The 22,065-nt window shown below is 44.9% G+C and overlaps 2 long non-coding RNA genes across 2 annotated transcripts in view; one reads left to right on the top strand and one right to left on the bottom strand.

Moving 5' to 3' along the window:
- Positions 1-22,065, top strand: part of LOC140848310 (uncharacterized) — a 290,563-nt gene that overhangs the window by 99,503 nt on the left and 168,995 nt on the right. The window lies entirely within an intron of this gene.
- On the bottom strand, positions 1,990-6,153 carry LOC118972515 (uncharacterized). The gene is made up of 3 exons (XR_005061543.2): positions 5,745-6,153; positions 2,584-2,680; positions 1,990-2,187 (listed from the first exon to the last, which is right to left on the bottom strand). It is a non-coding gene; the product is annotated as an uncharacterized lncRNA (long non-coding RNA).

The following is a 22,065-nucleotide window of genomic DNA, read 5'->3' on the forward strand; positions in this document are numbered from 1 at the left end:
AGGATAATGGACATGAAGGAAAAAGGAATCAAATGACGTGCATGTAAAAGGTTTTTCCCTAGACAGCCGAAATAGATTGAAAACAAATTCATTTAAAATAACATTCAACCTTATTATTCCTCCCGGGGCACGATTCCTCTAGAGGAGGGGCGCGAAGCTCACACATCCCTTGGAGAGGCTGCCCCTCCTACACGGGACATGCCTGGGCCCACTGACGTCAGACTGGAGCTGGGGGGGCTACCCAAGGGAGCTTTCTGTACGCCACGTGTCCCCGCCTCCCCCCGATACCACTACACTTGCTTGTCATGCCCTTTCTGCTTTCTTTTGGTTAGTACTCATGAAGACCCTTCCAGGTAAGACAGTTCCCCTCCCTGGGTCTCAGCCTCATGCCCTGAACAGCACTCCTGGCCTGTCCCAGGCTGTGCCCACACCCACATGCATCCCTGCTGCCTCTCTAAAGGTTATAAAACAAAAACCAGCAAAGAAAAATATGCTACAGAGACCACATGTGGCCTGCAAAAGCCTTAGCTATTTACTCTCTGGCTCTTCACAGAAAGTTTGTTGACCCCGGGTATCACCCACTGCCAGCTCCCCAAGCTCGTCTGTTTTATTCCCTGCTGTATCTAGAGAATCTCATAAGGTGCCTGGGCACCAGTAGGCCCCCAATAGACATATGATGGTAAAATGAATGAATTAGTCATAGGATGGTTGATTCCCGAAGACTGTTGGTTGGGCTGGGAGAAACTAATCCTTTAGTAACTCCCAGAGGGAATACTGTGGTGGTAGATACAGATTGTGATAATCTGGTAACTTGGTCATTAGATAAACATTTCGTGAGGCCTGGTGATGTTTTATACAGCAGTGTGGGCATCTGGGAAGGATACCGCCAGAGCGCTTCCAGTGGGACACTCGATTTGAGGGGAGGCGATGCCAACTGTGAGGAAGGTTTTAACCAAGGAAACAGTCTTAAAGTGGCCAGGAAGCTGATGCATGAATTGCGGGAAGTCCAGCTGCCTGTGGTAGAGAGGAGGAGGTGAACAAAGGGAAGACGTATTTTATTTTCTCAGCATGCAGACACTTTCCCCTAGAGGCAGACAAGTTCTCCCCAAATGCGCCAGTTGTTGCTCTGCCTCTGGCCCGAACAGGACCGCCTCTCATGAGTCAGTCCCTCGGTTCATTGTCCTCAGGGTCCAGGCTGTAAGGGACGAAATGCTTAGCATCCCCAACGGCAGGGTAAGCGAGAAAGCTTACTGTCTCTGTAGTCCATGGAAACTCTCGGGGAAGCAGCTGGAGGCTGCAGACACCAGCAGTCAAAGGGCAGGGCCCTTGGTCGGCCACTCTCTTTCACTCAAGGCATGTCACAAAGGCTGCCTTGGGAAATTCGACCTCACCTTTTTTTCCCAGGTTGCTGTAGTTTTAATACCTATTTTCAGATGCAGGTTGCATCTGAGATGCACGATTTGCTGGTTGACCTAGCTTCTTAAAATTCAAGGATTCATTTCAAAATTTCTCCTGCCGAACATCAAGGACTCGAGCTAAAGGGTTGCATTTAACTGTGGAGGAGGGCTTTGTTCTACTCACTTTTGGCTAAATTAGCATCAGTTTGTCTGAACCTTCCTACCGGAATTTACCCGGATCTTTTATTTCCTAACAGTACTTACATGTTCAGTGAAACGCAAGTCCTGGAGAGGGGCCTTCGCGCTCCAAATGTACAGCAGCTTTAATACACAGCTGGCTGTGCTCTCCTCCTCTCACGTGGCTGTTACCTTCTGCTCCTGCAGGTCTCGGCCTCAAAGCCTTGCCCCCTTCCAGGGGCCTTTGTTCAGCACCAGCCCTGGAGATGCCTGACTGTGAGGCTCCAGTCACCACTCCCCTAATGAGAAGCCAAATCAAGTGCCCACGTTTCTGAGTACTTACAATATTTAAAGTCATGCATAACAGTATAAAGTACAACAAAACTAAAATTCTTTCTTTACATGATGATGGAACATTTATTTCATGTCATATTTATTTCTCGCTTACACTGGGGTTGAGGATGTAGTGTGAGGAGTCCTCTGGTGAGGTCTGTCCTGCACGGCACTCAGTTTGAGCTGCAGGGTGTGAGCATCGTTCAGGCCTGTCCATGGTGCTCCAGGCATCGTGTGGATCCTCCTGTGGAGGTGCCGTCAGCATTGGACACATGAGGCCCTATGAAATGTGAGGCCAGGTTAGTGTCCCCTGCTTCCTCCTCTCTGTGACCAATAGGTCATTGTCTTCTCCACTGTTCTCTAGAACAGCATCTTATTTCTTTCTGTGAGAGTATGATTTCTGATATGTAGTTATCTTATTTAATTTGCCTGTTTGCATTCTGACTACCCTTCCCACTAGAATGAAAACTCTGTGAGAGTGGGGTACTCTCCACAAGGGTGCTGGTCCCCCAGAACCCCCAGTGCCTGGCCTCCAGTAGCCTGTGTGGGTGAGTGAGTGACAGCATCTGTCCAGGCATGGGGACAAATGTGTGTGAGCCGTGCAGCCCATAAAGGCATGTAGGAGGGCGCACCTGCCCTGCCGTATTGGCAGTGGTTCAACATCAAAGCCACCCACCTGGTCTGGCACCTGCACCTATACGTGTTTCCCCAGCAGTGCCATGCTCAGCACCTCCCAGCATCCAGGGTCCATGGTTGAGCTGAGTCTATTAGGTCTGAAGATTTTAAACATACAGAGCAATATAAGTGTTTTGTCCACTTGTTTTTGTTTTCTTCCTGTTCTCTTTCTTTCATCTTGTCTAGTTTACTGCAGTCACTCATCTCTGATTTTCCCTAGGTTCTACTGGCTTCCCATTTCCCAGATTCCCTCTTCTCTAACTGTGACCATCCTTGGTCTTTCTCAGAGTCCCCGTTGTCACTGTGGGGGAGCCAGTTATCCAGAACTCCTCTACCAGTGATTTGAGAATCCATGGGGTCTGTGACTTCCCTATCCAAATGCACACTTTAGCCTTCTGGTGTTAATTACTTAAATCAAACCTAGAGGTTGGGCATAGGACTTGTGGAGGCAGGCAGCCTGGGTCTGAATCCCAGCTCCTTGTGAAACTAGCTGTGAGTCCTTGTACAAGGTCCTTAATCTTTTTGTGCCTCTGTTTCTGCACCTATAAAATGAGGATAGTAATTGTATCTTCCTCATAATGTTGTTGTGAATATTCGATACATTAATATGTGAGAGCACGTATGACAATGTCTGGCACATAGTAGGCTCAGTATGGGTCAGCCTCTTTATCAGCCACACACTTGTGCCTTCGGGTCAGGAACAGTCTCTAAGGCCCTCTTGCTAGGTGCTGGGAGCCATTCATCCTGTGTGAGGCTGTCTGTATGGTTGCAAGCAGTTTGTTGAAATGGTGACTTGGCCTGAACTGCTACCTGAGGGCTGGAGCCCTCACCAGAGATGCCCTGGAGGGTCGGCATCTCTCCCCACGCGCCTCAGTGGGGCAGTGGCTACAGTGCTCTGTGTGTCCCTCTTCCTGATGGCCGCATTGCCTGACAGGTGGCTAAGGCCCAGGAAAGGAAATAGTAAAGGGGACCGGGAGCCTCTGGTGGCCTGAGCCCAAACCACGGCCAGGAAGCAACAGGCTATCATGCACCACGAGGCCATAAATGGACCAAAACCCCAGGGAGAAGCATGATTAGCACCTCAGGCCTACTCTCTGCTCAGTCATCATCTGCCTGGGGAATTGCAAAAGCAGGTGTTGTGCTGACAGACAGGCCAGGGCCAGATGCCACATGCCTAGCAGCACGGCAGTGGGATTCAAACTGTGACCATCCAGACACCCTCCGTGATGACTGAGGGCTGCATGCCCCTTGGATCTCAACCCACTGGGCAGACAACTCTCTGCCCGACTGCAGCTTTACCACCCAGGGTAGTTACAAGGCTGTGGCCAGATTCCCCCAGGCAGTTCTCGCAAGCGGCCAGCAGATGGCGCAGTTTCTCCTGCATTCTAGCCAGAGGTTCTGAAAGGGCAGTTTTCTCGTTGCTGAGAACCAGGGATAATAAATACCCATAACAATTTGAATATGAAATGTAGGAGGCAAAATACATTGAAGGCCATGGGCTGGGATATGGCTTTTTAAATTTCTTTTTAAAATTTTACAGACACAAGATGAAATACATCTTAGAATTCACAAAACTTTTATTCATTATCTCACCAAAAAAAAAAAAAAGACAGAAAAATATCAAAGTAAATTTTTAACCCCCTTCTGGAAAACAGGTAGGCTGCCTCTGAGCCCTCCATCTGCATTTGATCATTAGATTTTAAATTGGATCACTCAACTCTACATCATGGGGTAGTATTATTGCTGTAATAATATTGATAATAGCAGAAATAATGGCAACTATTTATTAAATGTTGCTGTAGACTAAGCATTTCACTTGCATTGTCTTGTTTGATCCATGGAGCAGAAACATGAGGCGGTCACAGTACACTGCGACTGTACTGATGAACGTTGAAAATATGTCAGTCGCCTCATGCTCCCCAAAGTAACCAGCATCACCAGGCAAGAGGTAATCAGGGTTAATTTGCAGCGAACCCCACGCTCTCAAATGAAGCGCGGCAGCCTGCGCCTTTGGCTTGGGCGGTAATTCTGCTCTCACTGCCCCAGTCCTGCGGAGCTGCTAAAGGGAAATGTAATACGGGATGGATTATTGTTACATTAATAACATCAGCTGCAGCAATCACAGCTCTCAGTTATCCAGCCCTTAATATGTGCCATGTCTTATTTTAAGAGATTCTTTAAAACCTTACAGTGGCATTACCAGGTAGGAATGCTTTTTAATCACCGCTTCACTGATGAGGGAAACGAGGCCCAGAGAGGTTTCACAAGGCTTCTAAAGCTATACAGTTAGCAAGGAACGGTTTTCTCCAGGGCAGACCCTCTTACGTCAGACACTAAGTCAGTGGCCCGTGGATCTTCATTGCCCGAGGGCATTCGCCTCTGTTTATCTCTCTGTTTCACAGCAGCTTCATTAGTTTGAGATTTCCTTTTTAAGAGCAATGCTCTGTTCTCTGCTTCTGTGGAATGGTTCAAGGTGGATTTTGCCTCTCAGCTTATGTCCACGCAGCTACTGAACCCACAAACACAGCCTCCGTTCATTCGTCTAGGTTGGGGCTTGGGGCACACTCAGTATCCCAGGATAACCCCGTATTCCTGAATGGTTGGTGGAACTCGGCCATAGGGCAGAGCCAAGGCGCATGTAAGGCATTCGTCTCGGCAGAGTTACTTTATGTCCTTCCTGAGCGTGTCTCCTCTGTGCCCCAGAAGCAAAGGGCCCTCGGCTCCCTTCCTCTGCAGCGGAGGCAGCACGGGACCGAGAGGGCCACCCTCCTGCCACCTTCATTTAGGGCTCGTTTGTCCTCTCTCCCTTCTCTCCTTTTCTCTCTCTTTCTGCTCCACTTCCCTTCATCGCTGGCGCCCTTCACCTGCAGACACGCATTTAGGTCCCTGCTTTGGAAGAGGAGAGACTGGGTCGGTGAGCATCTCACTTTCCCATGTGCTGTCAAACTTCATCTTATTAACGTTTGGGGTTTGAAAGCGCTTCACTGACAAATAGGATGGATTTTTGTCAGAAGGGCTCATTTTCAGGCCTAACAACAATTTGCATCTGGAGAAGACAGCTGTTTGTTAATAATTCAACGAACAGTGCCTAATGCCTGGTTGGTTGCTCCACAAATGGAGCTGTTGCTGACACCCCTGTTCCGTGCCTTCAGCCCTCCTTACCGGCTCCAGCCCCGCTCCTGAAAATCTCAGTTCCTGAGGATGGACCACTTCATTCCTGCCGCGGGAAGACGTCCTGTTTCAGGCTTGCCTGCCAGGCAGGGCGAGTGCAGAGCCTGCCCCGGAGCTCAGGGAGGCCTGCTTCCTTCTCAGGGTGGTCAGAGGACATTCCCCAGAGCTGTTCGGCGGAATGTGACTGGGAGCCACGTGCACGCTGTGCACACATCCCCCTCCACACCCTGCCACCCCTGGGGAGCTCAGGCAGCTCTCTGTGCAGCCCCGGGAGCACTGTGAAATGCTTTCTCTCAGAGTCCTTTGTTTTAAAAAGGGGCCTCAGCTTGGAGGTTTTCCACATTTTTTCAGCCAAGGAATCCCTTCTGGCAGCCTGTTTCATGAGGTGGTCTGTGGGACATGCACTTGGAGTATTAAGGATTTAAGGGACATGAAATATGCAACCTACTCTGAAATGGTTTTTAGAAAAAAGTATGTATGTGTGAGAAATAAATGTTAATAATTGGTAAATTTCAGTGAAGGGTATGGCACATAAGAGTTCTTGGTCATTTTTGCATTTTTTAAAAAGTTTGACATGTTTTCAAGATACTGTCCAAGAGGGTAGTTACTCAGAGACAAGATTCACCACTGAGATGTAAATCAAACAGACCCCACCAAAACTGAGAACCTGTAGAAATCGGGGTGCATATTTGCCCCTGGTCCCTGCAGACAGTGCTGGCTGAGGCCACTCTCTGGAGTTGGACAAAAACCCAGGTGTTCTGAGCAGGTTCGTGATGGGGCAGGCTTAGCCTGTTTTTCCCAGAGGATTTTAAATGGAGTGGAAAGCCAGATGGTTGGAATTCTGACTGAAAACAGAGGAGGACAAAGATAGCACAATAGCACAGTGGCAACTCCTTGGAGGGAGTCAGGGAGCCCCCTGTGCCTCACCTGAAGAGTGCTGTGTGTTTCCATGAATGCCAACCTATTTCCAAGTATGTGAATTCCAACCTAGTGTACTTAGAGCTCCCGATTCTATGATTATGACATCAAAGTGCAAGTGATTAAATTCTAAAATCATTTATGCCCCCGTAATTAGAAATTGGCTGCTCAGTATTTCCCCCAAATGTGCCTCACATCCAACTCCAGAGGCATGTGTGAGCTGCTGCCCACTATGTGCCTCCCTGGCCCCATCGTCCACCACTGGGTGGGCACTCCCAGCCATCGGGGCTGTCCAGTGGGGCTGCCTCTGTGTGCTCCTGAGGCCCTCAGTCCCGCGGCACCAGGGGGTGGCCTGCTCCTGGGACCGTCTCTTCCTAAAGCCTGTCATGTTTTGTCACCTGGACCTCACGGCCACTCTGCTCAGGCCCAGCATCTCTCCACTGATCTCACGAACTGTAAATCAGCTTTGAGGTAGAATTCTGCCAAGCCTCACATTTGAACCAATAAGTACACAAATACATAAAGCCAGAACTAACAAAAGACAAAAGGTGTATTCTGTCGGTCACCCCTTTGCCAGTGCAATCTCACACTCGGCCCCTTGTGCCAGTCAGGGGCAAACCTGACACTTCCTACTTCCTCCCCTTGGGTTTGCCCAGATCCAAGCTTTTCTTTGCTTCCAGACACAACACAGAAGCCTGCTATGCTCCTTTAAATAGTGGTTTTAAACGGCTCTCAGGGGACGGTGGGCAGGTTGAAACAAGATCATAAGCAGTAGTCATCCCAGCTGACTGAGCCCTTTATGGTGTTTGGCTCAGGACTGAGCGCCTCACGTGACTGACCTCACTCAGCCCATCCAACCCCCCGCGTTCTGGTGTTATCCCCACCTCTCAGATGACAGCACTAGAAGGTCAATTATTCACAATGTCACAGTTAGCAAGTCCTGGAACCTGAGCAATTACCCAGAGATGTCTGACCCCACACCTGTGCGTGTCCTCACCGCATGTTATGATCTTGTTCCCCTCCCCGCAAACTACAGAATTGACCGGAAGGGGATCCGTGTCGGATTCCAGCCCCTGGACTCCGAGGCAGGCTGCTCCCAATGAACTCTTCCCCGTCATACCCACCAGGAGAGGCCGTGGGACCTTTCTGAGTATGATTGTCTTATACTAATGACTGTGTCACAGATCTGAAGAATGAAGTTTTGAAGACTAGTCAGCCAGTAATAGAAGCCAACAAAACACTTAGCTCATTCACGTTTTGTATTTGCCCATGGAAGGCGCTGAGTACTTCGGGAATGGCTGACCCTCTTTCTTTGTTTCATTGGTTCTGACTCATATTGAACTCAGTTTACCCTCCCTGGGTTCCACTGGGTCCAAGGAAAAACGAGTAGCTGAAAAGCGTACTGAGTCATCAAGAAAAGCTGGCTTGGGAGGGAACACCTAGAACAGAAAACCTACCTCGTGATCATTCAAAAGCGGATGGTAAAGGTTGCACAGGCTTCTTGCTAAGTGGGCTTCAGGTGAGAAACTTGTCGCTTCTCCATGCAGCCGACTCCCCGGTCCAGGCCTGAAGATATAGGTAAAATTTCTGTTCCGACAGACAATCATTTAGCCTCTGTTTTGTGCCCATGATCTACACTTGTCTTAATTTCCTCTCAATTATGCTCAGGCATTAACTAATACTGACTAACTACAACCCAAAATAATTATTGCTATCTGTTCCCTTTGTAAATATAACTCCAGCACGGAGCTAGAAGACGAATGGCATATTTACAGACGGCAGCTCATTAAACTGAGTTCCAATTGCTTTCCCTTTGCCAGAAGGAGCCATTTTCACAGCAAAAACTGGGGGGATGCTTGCATGCTTACCAGGAACAACTCACAGTAACGTAATTCAGGGATCCCACGACAAAAATTCAGCACAAGACATATTTACACAAGCAATAAAAATCTCATTAAGGAAGATATGAAGATTTTTCCTGCGGCCCAACAGATAAAAGGGGTATCATTTTTGGTGGGTTTATTTAAGGAATAGTATATATTTCATTGTTTCATAACGAAAGTAATTGCAAAGGACTCTTAAACAATCCTTGAAGAACACTTTTGTTTTTGAATCTTTCCTGGTTTATGAAACTGCTTCACCATGCTCAGCCTCATAATTTCTAAACTTTATTACAGATCTGACCATCGTTAGGCCCAATATCCCAAAACTGTGAAGGTCCTAACACCCACCCTTATCTGCTATGCCCTTCCTCTCCTCATTTATTTCGGGAAGATGGTCTGAAACACAACTTGACCTTTCATAGAGGAGTATGGATGCTCTAGCCATGTGATTTCGGGAGGTGAGCTGAGCTCACCAGCAATACTCACACAACTGGAATCCCTCAGACAGACCTAAACTGGAAAGTGCACCCTCTGTTTGCCTTCTCTCCTGACTCTGTTCAAACTCAAACCAAACACAAACCACAGCTTCCATAAAAAACACCCAGAACTCTGCTACACCTGGCATTGTAAAGATGCTAATTCCATCTCTTTAACGTAGGGTGTATGTTCCTCGTCTTAGCCTCCAGAGAGGCACTGGGGATATACCGGTGCTTTCAAACTTGCATTACCCACGAAATCTTTCCAGTTGCATCACTTCCTGTGTCTCTGGATGCCCTGACGATTCTCTTTCCTGCCTGCATGTAGTTCCTGAATTTGTTTCTGTCTACTGGAAGTAGTGATTTGGCAGGCATCAGCACTCTTTCCATGTTTAATTAATTCCTCTAATTTTGTGGCAAATGAGAATAATGGGGCTTAATTTTGCTATTTATGTAAAATTGATTGGTAATTATGGAGAGCACAGGAGATTTGGCTTTATAAATGAACATTAAGTGACCTCTCCATCACGGTGCCTTGGCATGCCTCGTTCACCCATGGGGGCAAGACAAATGGCAGTGAAGGGGACATTGAGAGGGAGGAGGTGTTGGTTCTGTGACTCATGTGGAAGCTGAAATATGAAGGTTTGCAGGGTCTTGCTTAAAGGCCTGAAAGAGCTCCAACCTGAACATCTCGAAGAGGGTATATGCAACACAAACCTGTTTTACTATGTTTTCTCATCTCATATCTGATGCAGTTGAGTCATTTTAACTCCAATATATTCCAATCTGTTGAGTTCACCCAAGTGAGAGATGGGGGGAAGAGAGGCCTGTCTCTTCTCTGAGGTGTTCTACATTAAAAGGAGATATCACAGAGGAAGTTATCAAGATGGAAGGGTTTTAAATTGTTTCTCTCTTTTGAAACTGGATAAAACTCCAATGATCCTCATTCTGGGTAAATGATATATACATTACAAGCAAGAGAATTGTTTGCTATACACCGATATCAAGTTATGTGTGTATCTACGTGGCTTTGTCTATTTCCACAAAACTCTCTTGATAAGTACTTTTTTTCATCTTTGCTTTCTATCCAAGGAGGCTTAAGCACCTAACTATAACAATGAAAATTGCTATTATCTGTAAGTATCAGGATTCGGTTATTATAGTCAATATTAAATTGAGTTTCCTTCTCTTTGGCACCATCAAAACTTCCTTCCTTGAAGGACAGCATTCAGATCCTGGCTAGAGCAGGACTGGTGGGCATGCACATGCAGCTGAGACAGATTAGGGGCCTTTGCCCTGAACGTGGTGTGGCACGGGATTTCTCAGGGGAAACAGAGGAGATGTTGGATCCTGCAAGCTGATGTCTTACCACAAAGATCTGTTGGAATGGACGGATGTTATTTAGCCACATAGAGTTGTTGAAATTACTGAGAAGTTATCTTCATTAGTCAATACTAATTACTCTGCATATTGCAAATCTTTAACTTGGGAGTCCTGAAAATAACAGCTTAAATTCAAATATATAAATAAAGTAATTCACCTTACCTGTGCACAGTAAGTCAGCATGGAGTTACAAGAAGATTGCATTTAAGAACCTCTGCCTCTAGCTGGAAATTCAGAACAGAATGTCCAGAACACAAATGCTGCCAACAGGATGTGCCCTGGTTTGGTAATTCCCTGGCTACAGTCCATTTAGGATCAGATCTTTGTGGATCAGGCTCAGCATTCTAAGTACTTTAGAAAATTCCATCCACTGAGGTTTAAGGTGGAAAAATAGAGCCGAGACAACAGAGAGGACTAGGGGATCAATTTCAAATATCACTGCATAATGAAAAATATTTACTTAATTTTTTTATTGATTCCACACCTGTAGTCTCCAGTAGTTCTGATAACATTAAAACTCAGGGATTCTTATTGCCCTCCTAAAAAACAAATTTAAAGTACCCCAGCAAAAACTGAAATCCACTCTCTCAGATTTGCTTTCTTGTTTTCAAAAACCTACTTTAGGGTAGATCAAATCAAATAATGATTTCTATTCTTTAAAACTATTCTCAGGAGATTTGGGGAAGATGGGCAGTGGTAGCAAAATGTTTGGATCTTCCCAAATCTTCACATAAAATCAGAGAAATTAGCAAAACCAAATTCACGGTTTTGGAAGAAAACGAGGTGACAGTGTATGCCACAACCCACAGAATATAGGCAGATGTTCAGCATCTGTTAGGAGAAAGCTAACAATGGGGCTTTTTAGAGACCCGAGAACAGGAGAAAGATGCCCCAACAAACCAACAGATACTAATTGGAATGCATGGCAGGCCAATGTTAAAAGAGCAACTAAAGCTCGCAGGGATTTTACTGTTCCCCATAACAGGGGGGTGACTGTCAGCTATGAAGATCTGGAGTCTTGTCTGTATGAACTCTCAAAACTGACCCTCAGGGTCCCCTCAGGTAGGGCTCTACACCAAGGGGAGACTGTTGAGAGTGGGATCTAAACTGACCACCACAGGGTCAATAGATACGAAAGAAGGAGAAGGTTCAGATAAAAATGTGAGTGAGAAGAAGAGATAGGAGATCTCAAAAAAGCAGGCCACATATTTTTAATACTACATTTAATAGCAGTTGAAATTACTTAATATTACATTAAGTAGTAGTTCAGCTGAACTTCAGTTTGTGAGGTTTAAAAAAGCTTCCCTGAACCAAGCTTCCTTCTAAGAGTTCAAAGGAACTAATTTTACATAGAAATGAGCAAAAGGCAAGTATTAATGTAAAATCTTATACAAAGTTGTTATGAGAAGAAAAGAGAATAAGTATTGGAATTTATCAATACAGGATGAAAGCATGCCAGAATAGATAAAACACATCAAAATTGGGACCTGCTATTTTAGAGCAATCTAAAAGCCATTAAGAATATGATACAAGACATGACAAAACAACATAAATCAAAATTAGAAAAATTCAAATTAGATGACAGAGCTGCAGGAAGAATTAGAAATAAAAAGAAAAGTCATGATTTTAGAAATAGTGGCCAAACTAGAAGGAAAAAAAGGAGCAAATAAACACAATAAATAATGGCTTGAGAAAAATAGCTGAAAAGAAGGGGATTTTCAAAAACCAAAAAGAAATGAAGAGATAAAGAGGAGTCATATGAAATTGAAAAATATTGAAGATAAGCAATGAAGGTCCAATATACGGATAACAGGAGTTCCTAAAAAAAGGAGACTGAAGCAAGAGAGAAGAGTGAATACTAAGAATTATAATTAAGAGTATTTTTCTAGAATCAAAAACAATTTTTAAGTACGTATTGAAAAGTCGTGTTTTTCAATATTAACCAACAGCAAGATATATTCCAGCAGAGTGTCTGGACTAAACAAAGAAAAAATAATGTGTGGGCATGTAGACAAGAGGAATGCATGACTTGTAAGAGAAGCGATAGGTTTCATCAGACTTTTTGATTGTTTTTTTTCTTCTGTAAGGAGGAAAGAGTTAATGTCTAGCGAAAAGATCTTCCAATAAAAAAGGACATACATAATGCTCATGCGTAAGAACTCAAGTATCTTTCATCAATATAAGAACTGAAAGTGGACATTACATGTATTCTAACTTGTGTATCTATGACTAAAAAAGGGGAAGATTATGCTAAGTAGTGGCTCTCTGATCTGACAATGCGGACATAGACCAACCATAAAATGGGGACAAACTGGAAAACATATGTAAAAATACGTATTCACCTATTTTCAGAAATAATAATAATTGATGTTGTTAGCGTTGTTATTCTGAGACTCGTGCTTATACAGATATAACCTGGGGAAATGAAGTGAAATTCCTGTATTCTCAAATCTGAATTTAAAATATCATTATAAATTCTTGAAGTTTTCAGGCCTTGAGCATTAATGACTATTAACATTAGAAAAGGAGCAAAAGCAGAACATGTGTCTCTGCCACCAGCTGTCTCGCTAAAGGGACCAAATCTGATCTGATCAAGCCTCAGGTTTGGCTGTCGACTGGTGAGAAGTACCAAGGACAGAGGAATGGGCTGCATTGCTCTTGAGTGTGCAAGCAGTCACACCCAGACAGTGGGAAACTGCACAGATCAAATGGCACAGGTCCTTCAACGGATGCATATGAAGGAAAAGAAATGGATGGAAGTGGGAACATCCCAACCAGGAGACCTTCTCTATCTTGCTTGTATCCTGGAAAAACAGTAGAAGAATAATTTTAAGAATTCATTTAAAACTGAAATTACTTAAAACCTTGGTTTCATGGCAAGCAAAAGTTAGGAAAGATTTGAGGATTTAACTAAGGGTAATGACAGACATAGATTACTATGGAAAGCCTATCGCGTGACTGGTACTGTAACAAGAACCTTCCATGTGCTATTTCCAATCTTCAAAATGACTCTGTGAAATAGTGATTGTTATTCCCCATTTTATGGTTGAGGAAATAGAGACACTGACAGGTTAAGTGAATTGTACCACATGCTTCACTCATAACGGCTTAGTCAATGTGATAACCCAGGTCTGTAGACTCCATATGCTAGCCCATAATTTTCAACTACATCATGTAAAAATTTATATTTAAAATGTGTTTTAGGAAGCCTACATTGTAACCTTGATGTTATCATTTAGGAGCTTAGAAAGACTATTTGTGTTACTATGTCTTCTGTTACTGTCCAGACAGAAAGCTGAAAGGAGTGGTGTGGGGTCACCTCTTTAGTATTAACCAAACTGAATAGGCATTGAAGCATCAGCATAGCAGAGAGAATTTATACTGGACATTAATTTTTAGCTCACTGGAGATGTCTTATTTTTTAACTCTTTTTCTGTGCTTTGAGAATAATTGTCAATCACTGCTTCTAAACATTTTATCATTTTCAATCTTATTTGGCATCTCTCACTTTATGGAGATTTTGTTTAGCTACTTGCTTAAAAATCTTGGTTTCTGATAGAATCAGAACAAGAAGATTTGATGATGCCCCTGAAGGCAAAGTAAGAAATCATTAAACTGTTATCAGTATTCTGTACCTGGTTCCTTGTAGTGTGGAACTAAGCTTCTTGAGGAAAATAAATGCTCAGATGCTGACCCTGTGTAACTGCTTATCTGCTTAGCATAACCCAGTATTCCATAGCTGGTGAACAGGGAGCAGTCTCTTGAAATGGCACTGGTTTTAGAGAATTTCTCATTCTGTGTGGGTGGCACATAAATTTACAATCCATTTTACCCCATAATACCTTCATTCAGATGTCACCAAGGCAGGCAGCATGATCTCAGGCCATCATGACCACCTCAAAGATGTCCAAAAGGAATTGCAATAAAAACATTTCGATTTGCTATAAGGCCAGGAGTTTCATCCACAGAACCTTTCCCTTCTTTTCTATTTCCTTCCCTGTCCAACTCATTCTCACTCAGCTTAAAGCCCATCTTGAAATGGTTTTAAATCTAATACCACTCTCAGATTTCATCAATCTTTGAAGTTGGCCAGGGCTGCATGGAATAAAAAGGCAAACAAAAATGGGCCTCTATAAATTAGAGCTTGGAAAGCACCTATTAGAACACCCAGATTCTGACAAAACATTTCCTTCTAATACACGGGGCTTGAAAATTGAAATGGTTTCTCCTCTGAAGTGCCTCAAAGAATTTTAAAATCTCCTTAGTAGTGGTTTGTGATTCCTGTGGATCCATTCCTCACACTATCCCAGTTTCTTTATTTTTCATTTAAAAATAAAGGTGATACCATTTGCTGTATTACAGATTTACCAGAATTCCGTATTTCCCATCATCTTGGAGGTGTTGTTGATTTAGTCCCTGTCCGGGAGGCTTTAGGGTCCCATAGAATTCATATAAATGAGCTTGGATTCCTGCCCAGGAATATGGAGATCCACTGAGCAGCATTTCATAGTGAAGGTCAGTGCATGTTTAAGGACACAGAGAAAAAAGATTAGAGGTGGGAATGTTTCAGATCTAGAACAGATGAAGCCAGAGAAAACATTCTCTCCTCTTTAGAGGGCTTTGTGCAGGAAGGGGATCTTTCGGTGCGGCCTAAATGATGGATGAGAGACGACTGCCTTCACAAGGATTCTGTGCTGGTGAATAAAATAGCTTCAGATCACTTAGGTATTAGGAGAAGGGCACCACAAAATAAGCAGCCAGACCTAGGCTAGAAGTGGTCCTTCAAATTTGATCACCTCTGTTCTTTAGATAAGCTCATCTCTTCTTCTCGATGTTGCTGTGTGTGTATTTGTGCTTTATGTGTGGACTATCCAATTTTAGTTGATATGGGCAATAATTTTAAGGATGATATAAAATAAGATCCATAGAATCATTGAAAAATTTAATAAATTTGCACAGTGAAGTGTCTTTGGGATTGATTAGGGCTGTTTTGCATGACTTGGTAAAGGTGAAGTATCATCTCTCTTCAGGCAAATGAATTTAGCCATCTCAGTGAAAGACTTTTATGGAAAATGATCATATTCCTTTCTACTATAAACTTTGTGACTATAATTTTTATAGTGGTCAGGTCTTGCTTATTATATTTTATCTGAAATTCTGACTTTTATTTCTCTTTCAGTTCTTGGAAGGAACTTAACAATTTCCTTAGCAATTTATCAAAATCTTGCAATCTTCAGTAAATACATATAATCTTGGTGTGGTTCATTTGTCTATAAGCTCTAAGTAAGTAGAGCAACAGGGACCCCTGACTCCAATTTTAGACAGAACATTAGTTGAGTGACTTGGGTAAGTCATTAACATCCCCAGGCTTCAGCCTCTCCAATCTGCCCACAATCCAACATATCGTCCACCTCAAACTTATTCTTCCAAATGCTGAATGGATACATACACACATGAACAGATGGGAGCAGGGGCTGATTCTTGGATGGGAGCCTGGGTGGATGCGTGGCTGGGTATGTAGACACATACATGGTTGGGTATGTGGCTGATGCATGCGTGAGTACAAAGATGGATGCATGGGTGGGTAGATGGGTAAGTGTCTAGGTGAGTGAAGGGCCGAATGCATGGATGCATTCCTGGATTGAAGGACTGTGAGAAGGAAGGAAAGAGGCACACACAAAACTGAGGAAAACATGTACAAAAAATGAAATTATTTCAACAGAAGAAAAATGTACTGCAAAAGAATTGGAGAACCTGCTAAAATTCATTGAAAAATTTCTCCCAAAAGACACTATAGCATACTTCTTAAGTAATTTTTAAAAAATTTATTTTTGCCAAGCTCCGTGCTAGGTGTTTCATATGTTTTCATTTGTAAGAGGTCCCTGTGGTTGACATGGCTGACGCTACAGGGGGAGAGCCTTCCATCTCTTTAAGTCCTTTGTTAACAGAACAACCTCTTATTCTTTAAGATCCAGTCCAGTTCATTGTTGGAGCTGTAAGAAAGGTAGTAAATGCCAGTCTGAAGGATTCCTCAGTCCATCTAGAGCCCCATGGTAAGAAGGGGAGATCCTCAGCCAGGGGAGCTATTGTTGTATTAATTTGTTTTGTTAGATTAATGATTCTTCTGTTAATATTTAACCTTTTGTCAAATTGTGATGCATAGGATTGTACATCTAGATCAATACAAATGAACGATGGGACAGGCATATTTTTCATCTCATTTCTTTTCCCACCAGTACACAACACTCTGTTTTCTTGGCAGTGTGTTTTAAATGGTCCAGAATTAATCACACAGGAAATGACGTATCCCTTCACCACGTGAACAGAGACCAGTGTGCAAACTAGCAAGTCCTCATTCTGCCTATGAAGCTCACTGGATTGGACTGATTTTTTTCCTAAGTTTCAACCTCTTCAATTTTTCCTAAGGATTTGAAATAGGGAAGGAGGTCTGGATTGAGGGGAGGGATGCGGTGTGTTTTGTGGGGTCTTGCAGATCAGGTGCTGAAGGCATGAAAGCTTCCATGTGTTTTGGTGACAAACAACATGTAGGGTGTTCCTGGCGATGGTGCTTAAAAAAAATACATAATACCCAGGGATCCCTTCCAATAACATGGTCTAAAGTTACAAGGCATTCTTCTAGAATAGGAAAGAATGATAAAGTACAGGTCTTCTTAGACCCTCACAGTATCACTTTGCTGACTCTTCATTTTCAAGGTGTTGTTTATCCATTCTCTCCATAAAATTTGTCAGGGCAAAGGCCTGACTCCGCACAGAGCTCAGGCTATGCAGCTTAATGCCTTGCAACATGGTGCCAACTGGATAAATCTCCCCTGTTACATTCTTGCAGACCAGTTGTCTTCTCCCTGAGGCGAGGCATCCACTTCACACTGCGTTGTGTTCAGAGCTTCTCAGCGGTCCCTTATGTGGTTGGTGCCTGCGATTGGATGATTGAATAAAGGACTTGTAGAACAGCAGGGCTTTGCTTCAATTATCATTTCTCTCAGAACAGGAAATCACAAGGCCACTGGCCAGTGCTGCTAGTCCCCTTAAAAAGAGTTTCCACTGTAAGAAGCGCTGTTGCTCATCAACTCTCATCAGGTATTTAGCTATGTTAACTCGGCCAAATTTGAGAAGAACCTCAGTCTGGGAATTGTCTCCCAAGACAGCAATTTCCTGTGAGTGCCGGACCCTTGCAGAACACATTTGTATCCTTCTGGGATTTGTAACCATATTTGTAGACTCTCTAGCTTGAAGGTGCTCCACTGCCCTATCCTTCCGTGTTGCCAACCTCGGTGACAGGCACAATCAGGTCTTAATGTTGAAGGGCACTCATATCAATCCCCATCTGCTTCTACTGACCTGTGGATTCACGCTCCCTGTGTGGAGGCTCACCTAGAATCCTTATGAGCTGAATTCAAGCTGAAATTGCTTCTCTGGGTGATACTTCGGTCATCTGTTGACCCTCTACAGCTCAGCCAAGATTTTTAGTTCTAACAGCAGATAAAGCAGACGTTGGTTGTATCTACCAACTCTCCTGTATTTTTTGCACTTTCTCCTGTACTTTTTCCTCTTTTTATTTCCCAGATCAGTGACAAGTTTAACCCGTACAAAATGTCCACTATTTGCATACATGGTACACTTAGATACTCCACCTTCCAGACTGTACAGTCAAGATGATGTGGGTCTCATCAGGGTCTGCTCAGTAATGTTGGTAGAATGAATGAAGTAATAGATGAAAGAATAAATGGTGCTTGGTCAAGTAAAAATAGCTCTGCACCCATGGTTAATGACCAAGTCAAAGTCTTTACCAAACGTGAATGTACCGATGCTCATCCTGTGGCCTGACTTAACTCACCTTCTCTGAAAGTAACACCGTGAACCACAACCGCATTAGTAGGATAACAGCTTTGAGTTCTTCCAGTTGTGGTAAGAGAGCCAGTCAACATACAACCAATATTATGATAATTAGCATATAATTATAATAATCAGCCTGTAAATGGCTTCCTGGTCACTGTTAAGAGTGGTAGTCCATTTGCATACTGCTCAGCGCCCCAAAGGGGTGCCTTTAACTCTAGCTCTCCTTCCCCCCTCCCCCACCCCGGCCGCTGCTTCCTCGGGTCGCCCGTACACACCGTCCCCCGGTACGCCCGTCATGGTGGACCTGTGACTCTCTCTACTTGCTGAGGCCTCCTTGAACCTGTCCCAGAGCTCCCGCGGAGCTCCCACACTGGCCCTAACAGCGTCTATGGCCTCTCCATAAAGGCGCCTTTGCTTCACTGCTCTTACGTTAAGAGTAGGGAGGTAATTCCTCCTCCAGCCCTTCAAGTCAGTGTTCTAGAGCTTGCCTATCCCTTAAAGAGGGGGGATCCAGTAGGCCCACACCCACGGGGAAGGGCGCACTCTGTGATCCAGGAAATCATATGTGGACTCGAACCCATGACCAGAGAGTACAGATCATACCAGCGACACTGAGCCATCAGGGAAGAGCATCATGAGCTCTTCAGCCATTTGTGTCACGGTGTTCCTGGGACTCTTCTTTAGGACAGGAACTCTTTCCGAACATGCTGTCAAGTTTTGAACAACCGTAGCTATTACTAAAGGCTAACATATTGAGTATTTTCTGTGCCCTGGGCTCTCAATTAACCCTCATAAAACTTTGGCATGGTGAATAGTATCGCATCAGGTTAAGAGATAGGAATGCGGAACTCAGATTATTTGTCTTGACCAAGAGCCACTGAGTGTAGAAGCCAAGATATGGACCTAATCTGATGTCCTTAACCACTGTGGACACCAATCCTCCTCACCACCCCAAATGAGTGAGTCTCCCTGGGTAACAGTATCTTCTCACGTATAAAACAGAGAGCGTTGAAAGTATTTCAGGTTCCCAGGAAGACTGCAAACATCAGGTAACACAACTGTTGTCAAGCACTTTGCATATAGGAAATCCTAAATCAAGGTAAATTAAATTCAACAGAGTTCGAGACAGTTAAGAAGCCTTTATTAAACCCCTGCTGTGCTGGGCATCCAGCTGTGACTCAGGTTCAACCTAATACTACTTAATTTACGAAAATGCTGTTATAATTATTCTGTTTCTCACATTTAGGCACCCTCAAGAAGAAAGTGCAATTTATAATTAAATATAAATTATTTATCCTAATTCTCTGACTGCCATTCCATTCAACACACTGTTAGGAAGTACCTAAGTGTTGTAGGCACATCTTAAAAGGTCTGCCTGGGTCAGGATTACTGCCCTTCTCCCATGTTCAGCCTTCCCTGGACACCGTGGGGGTGGGCTGCCTACAGCCATGTGGGGCTGTCGGTCTGAAGGGCAATCAGGTTTGCTCTTCTGTGAATTTGTAGTTGGAATTTAGAATCTGCAGGTCAGTCTGCATGTGGCTGGCATGTACCACATGAACTTGGAGAGCGTAGAGTATCTTTGTTCAGAGGCAGAGGGGGAGGAGAGAGCAGCTAATTTTCAGGACAGATAGAAGGGTGAGAAACAATGCATTTGAATGAAAGAGACAGACATACCAAGCAAGACTGGTCCCAGCCAGGAAGAGAAATGTGGATTTGAAAGCAGGAATTCCCAACAGGAGCCGTATGTGGCAGTGAAGCTGGCCACTCTTAATACTGCACTTTGTGAAGTGAGGACTTTGCTGTGACAGAGTTTATTGAGAGCACGGGTAAATAAGGGTGCCTTTCAAATGAAGAGCTAAAAGTGCTATTTTGAGGGACCAAGGAGAGCTGTACTTCATCATTCTTTTCCATTCTGGGGCAAAGCCCCAGAAGAACTCCATTCTTCATGCAGTTTGGCCCAGGCAGCTGGGAGGAATTCCCAGGTAATGTGTCCCTTGTTCAGCATCACTGTCAGCGATGTCCCTGCTGTTACTGAAGGACAGCCTCAGGACCTGCCATTAATCACTGCTTGTCCTCATCTCCACCCCTCTCCTTATCCCTTTTGAGGTCAAGGCCAGCTTTCTGGTTGGGCAACTTGTTCTGTGTAAAATGTGCTGCCTGCAGAAGGCCCTCCTGGCTGAGGCAGACCTGCGTCACCCAGAGTGAGGTCAGAGGGGAGTAATTGCCGGCCTCCTGCCCTTCCTTTACACCCCACAGTTCGCGCAGGGCCTTACCCGGATGGGTAACCCCCTGCAACCTCACCTGCGCCTGCGCCCACTCTAGCTCCTGACTCTCTGTGTCGTCTCTTGAAATTTTTCTTCTGCAATTTCTTAACTGCTTCTTCATGAACTAACTGGTCTGATCTTGGCCATTTCTGGCCTGGACAGTCATTCCAGAACATTTGTGGAGGCCCTAGAGTAGGCGCTTCTCTAAATTTTCATTTCTATGTTAATTCTGGAGAGGCGGTTAATATTAAACAAGTGGGATTCATGGGACACAGTCACTGAAGCGACTTCACTTTTGTCTGGTGCAGTCCGCTTGAAATTCAGTCCATGGAAGGAGCTCTTCCCGGGCCTCCAGCTGAAGGCTCAGCCAGGCTCAGAATTTTCTGATCACTCTAAGCTCTGTGGTCACTTAAAAATTTTATTTAAATGTTTCAGTCTTAGACGGGCAACTTGCCACCCCATTCAAGGCTGCCGTTGGGGAAGGGAGAGAGCAGGACGTTGATTTCTCACCTCTGCTGCCTCAGAGTCGCCACTCTGCTGTCTCCCCGAGGGTCGGAGCCCAGGAAGAGAGGAGACCTGGGGGTGGCAGCCCCGGAGAAAGTTCCTCAGGTGGGTGGGACCACAGGAAGGTGGCAGGGTGCCGTCCCAGCCTGACGGGGTTTAAGCTGCCTCTTCCCCCTGTGAGGCCCTCGCCTCGCTGGGCCCCTCATGCTGTCTGGGTGCATTTTCACCCCTCTGCCTGCCCCTGCCCTTTAGCCCGAGTTGGCTCAGTCCTCCCCACACAGCCAGTCCCTGGTGGACTTCTTTTACCCTTTCAGGCAGGCTCCTGGGGAGGAGATAGAGTGGCTGCAGGTCACCCCTCACCTGCAATCCCATATCTACATCCAGTTCTTAGGACAGACTCCGGCTCCCTCCACCCTGACGTGCTGTGGGGATGGAGGCCCGTCCCAGGCAGCCGTCTCTGTTTCCCTCCCTCCTACGTGGTTTCTCAGGCAGGAGTCGAGCCCCACCTCCTGGGCCCCTGACCTGTGGGGAAGCCCCTTTCCTCGACTGTAGCCTCCTTCCTTCTCAGTGTAGGACGGGGTGGAGACTCCCTGCACACCACAGCTTTCTCCCGAAATACCCTCAACATACCTTCGGACTCCTCAACACTTTTATAGCCTCACTGGAGGTGAGGAGCTCAGAAGTCAGGAAACCACTTTCCAGATATTTCTGTAGCACGTTTTGCTTAGGGAACCTCTTTGGAAACTGATCTTTCTCATATTTTAGCAGCTTAATCAAAACCTCCAGTGTAACTTTTGCTCCACAGTCTTGTCGCCACACTGCTGCATGTGGGGGGAGAGCCGGGCACAAAGGAAAGGGATGCCCCCACGTTCCTTGCGTATGAGAAATGAATCCTTGTGAGACAGAGGGCAGAGATGAATTCAGCGGCAGAATTTAGGAAGAGCAACAGGAAAGGGAGAGACTGTAACACAAGAGGACTTTCCGGGAGCATCCGAGAACCATTGCTGAGATGGGTCAGTGCTCTGGC

This window comes from Manis javanica, chromosome 3, assembly GCF_040802235.1.
Source record: "Manis javanica isolate MJ-LG chromosome 3, MJ_LKY, whole genome shotgun sequence".
In the NCBI taxonomy this organism is placed as follows: Eukaryota; Metazoa; Chordata; class Mammalia; order Pholidota; family Manidae; genus Manis; species Manis javanica.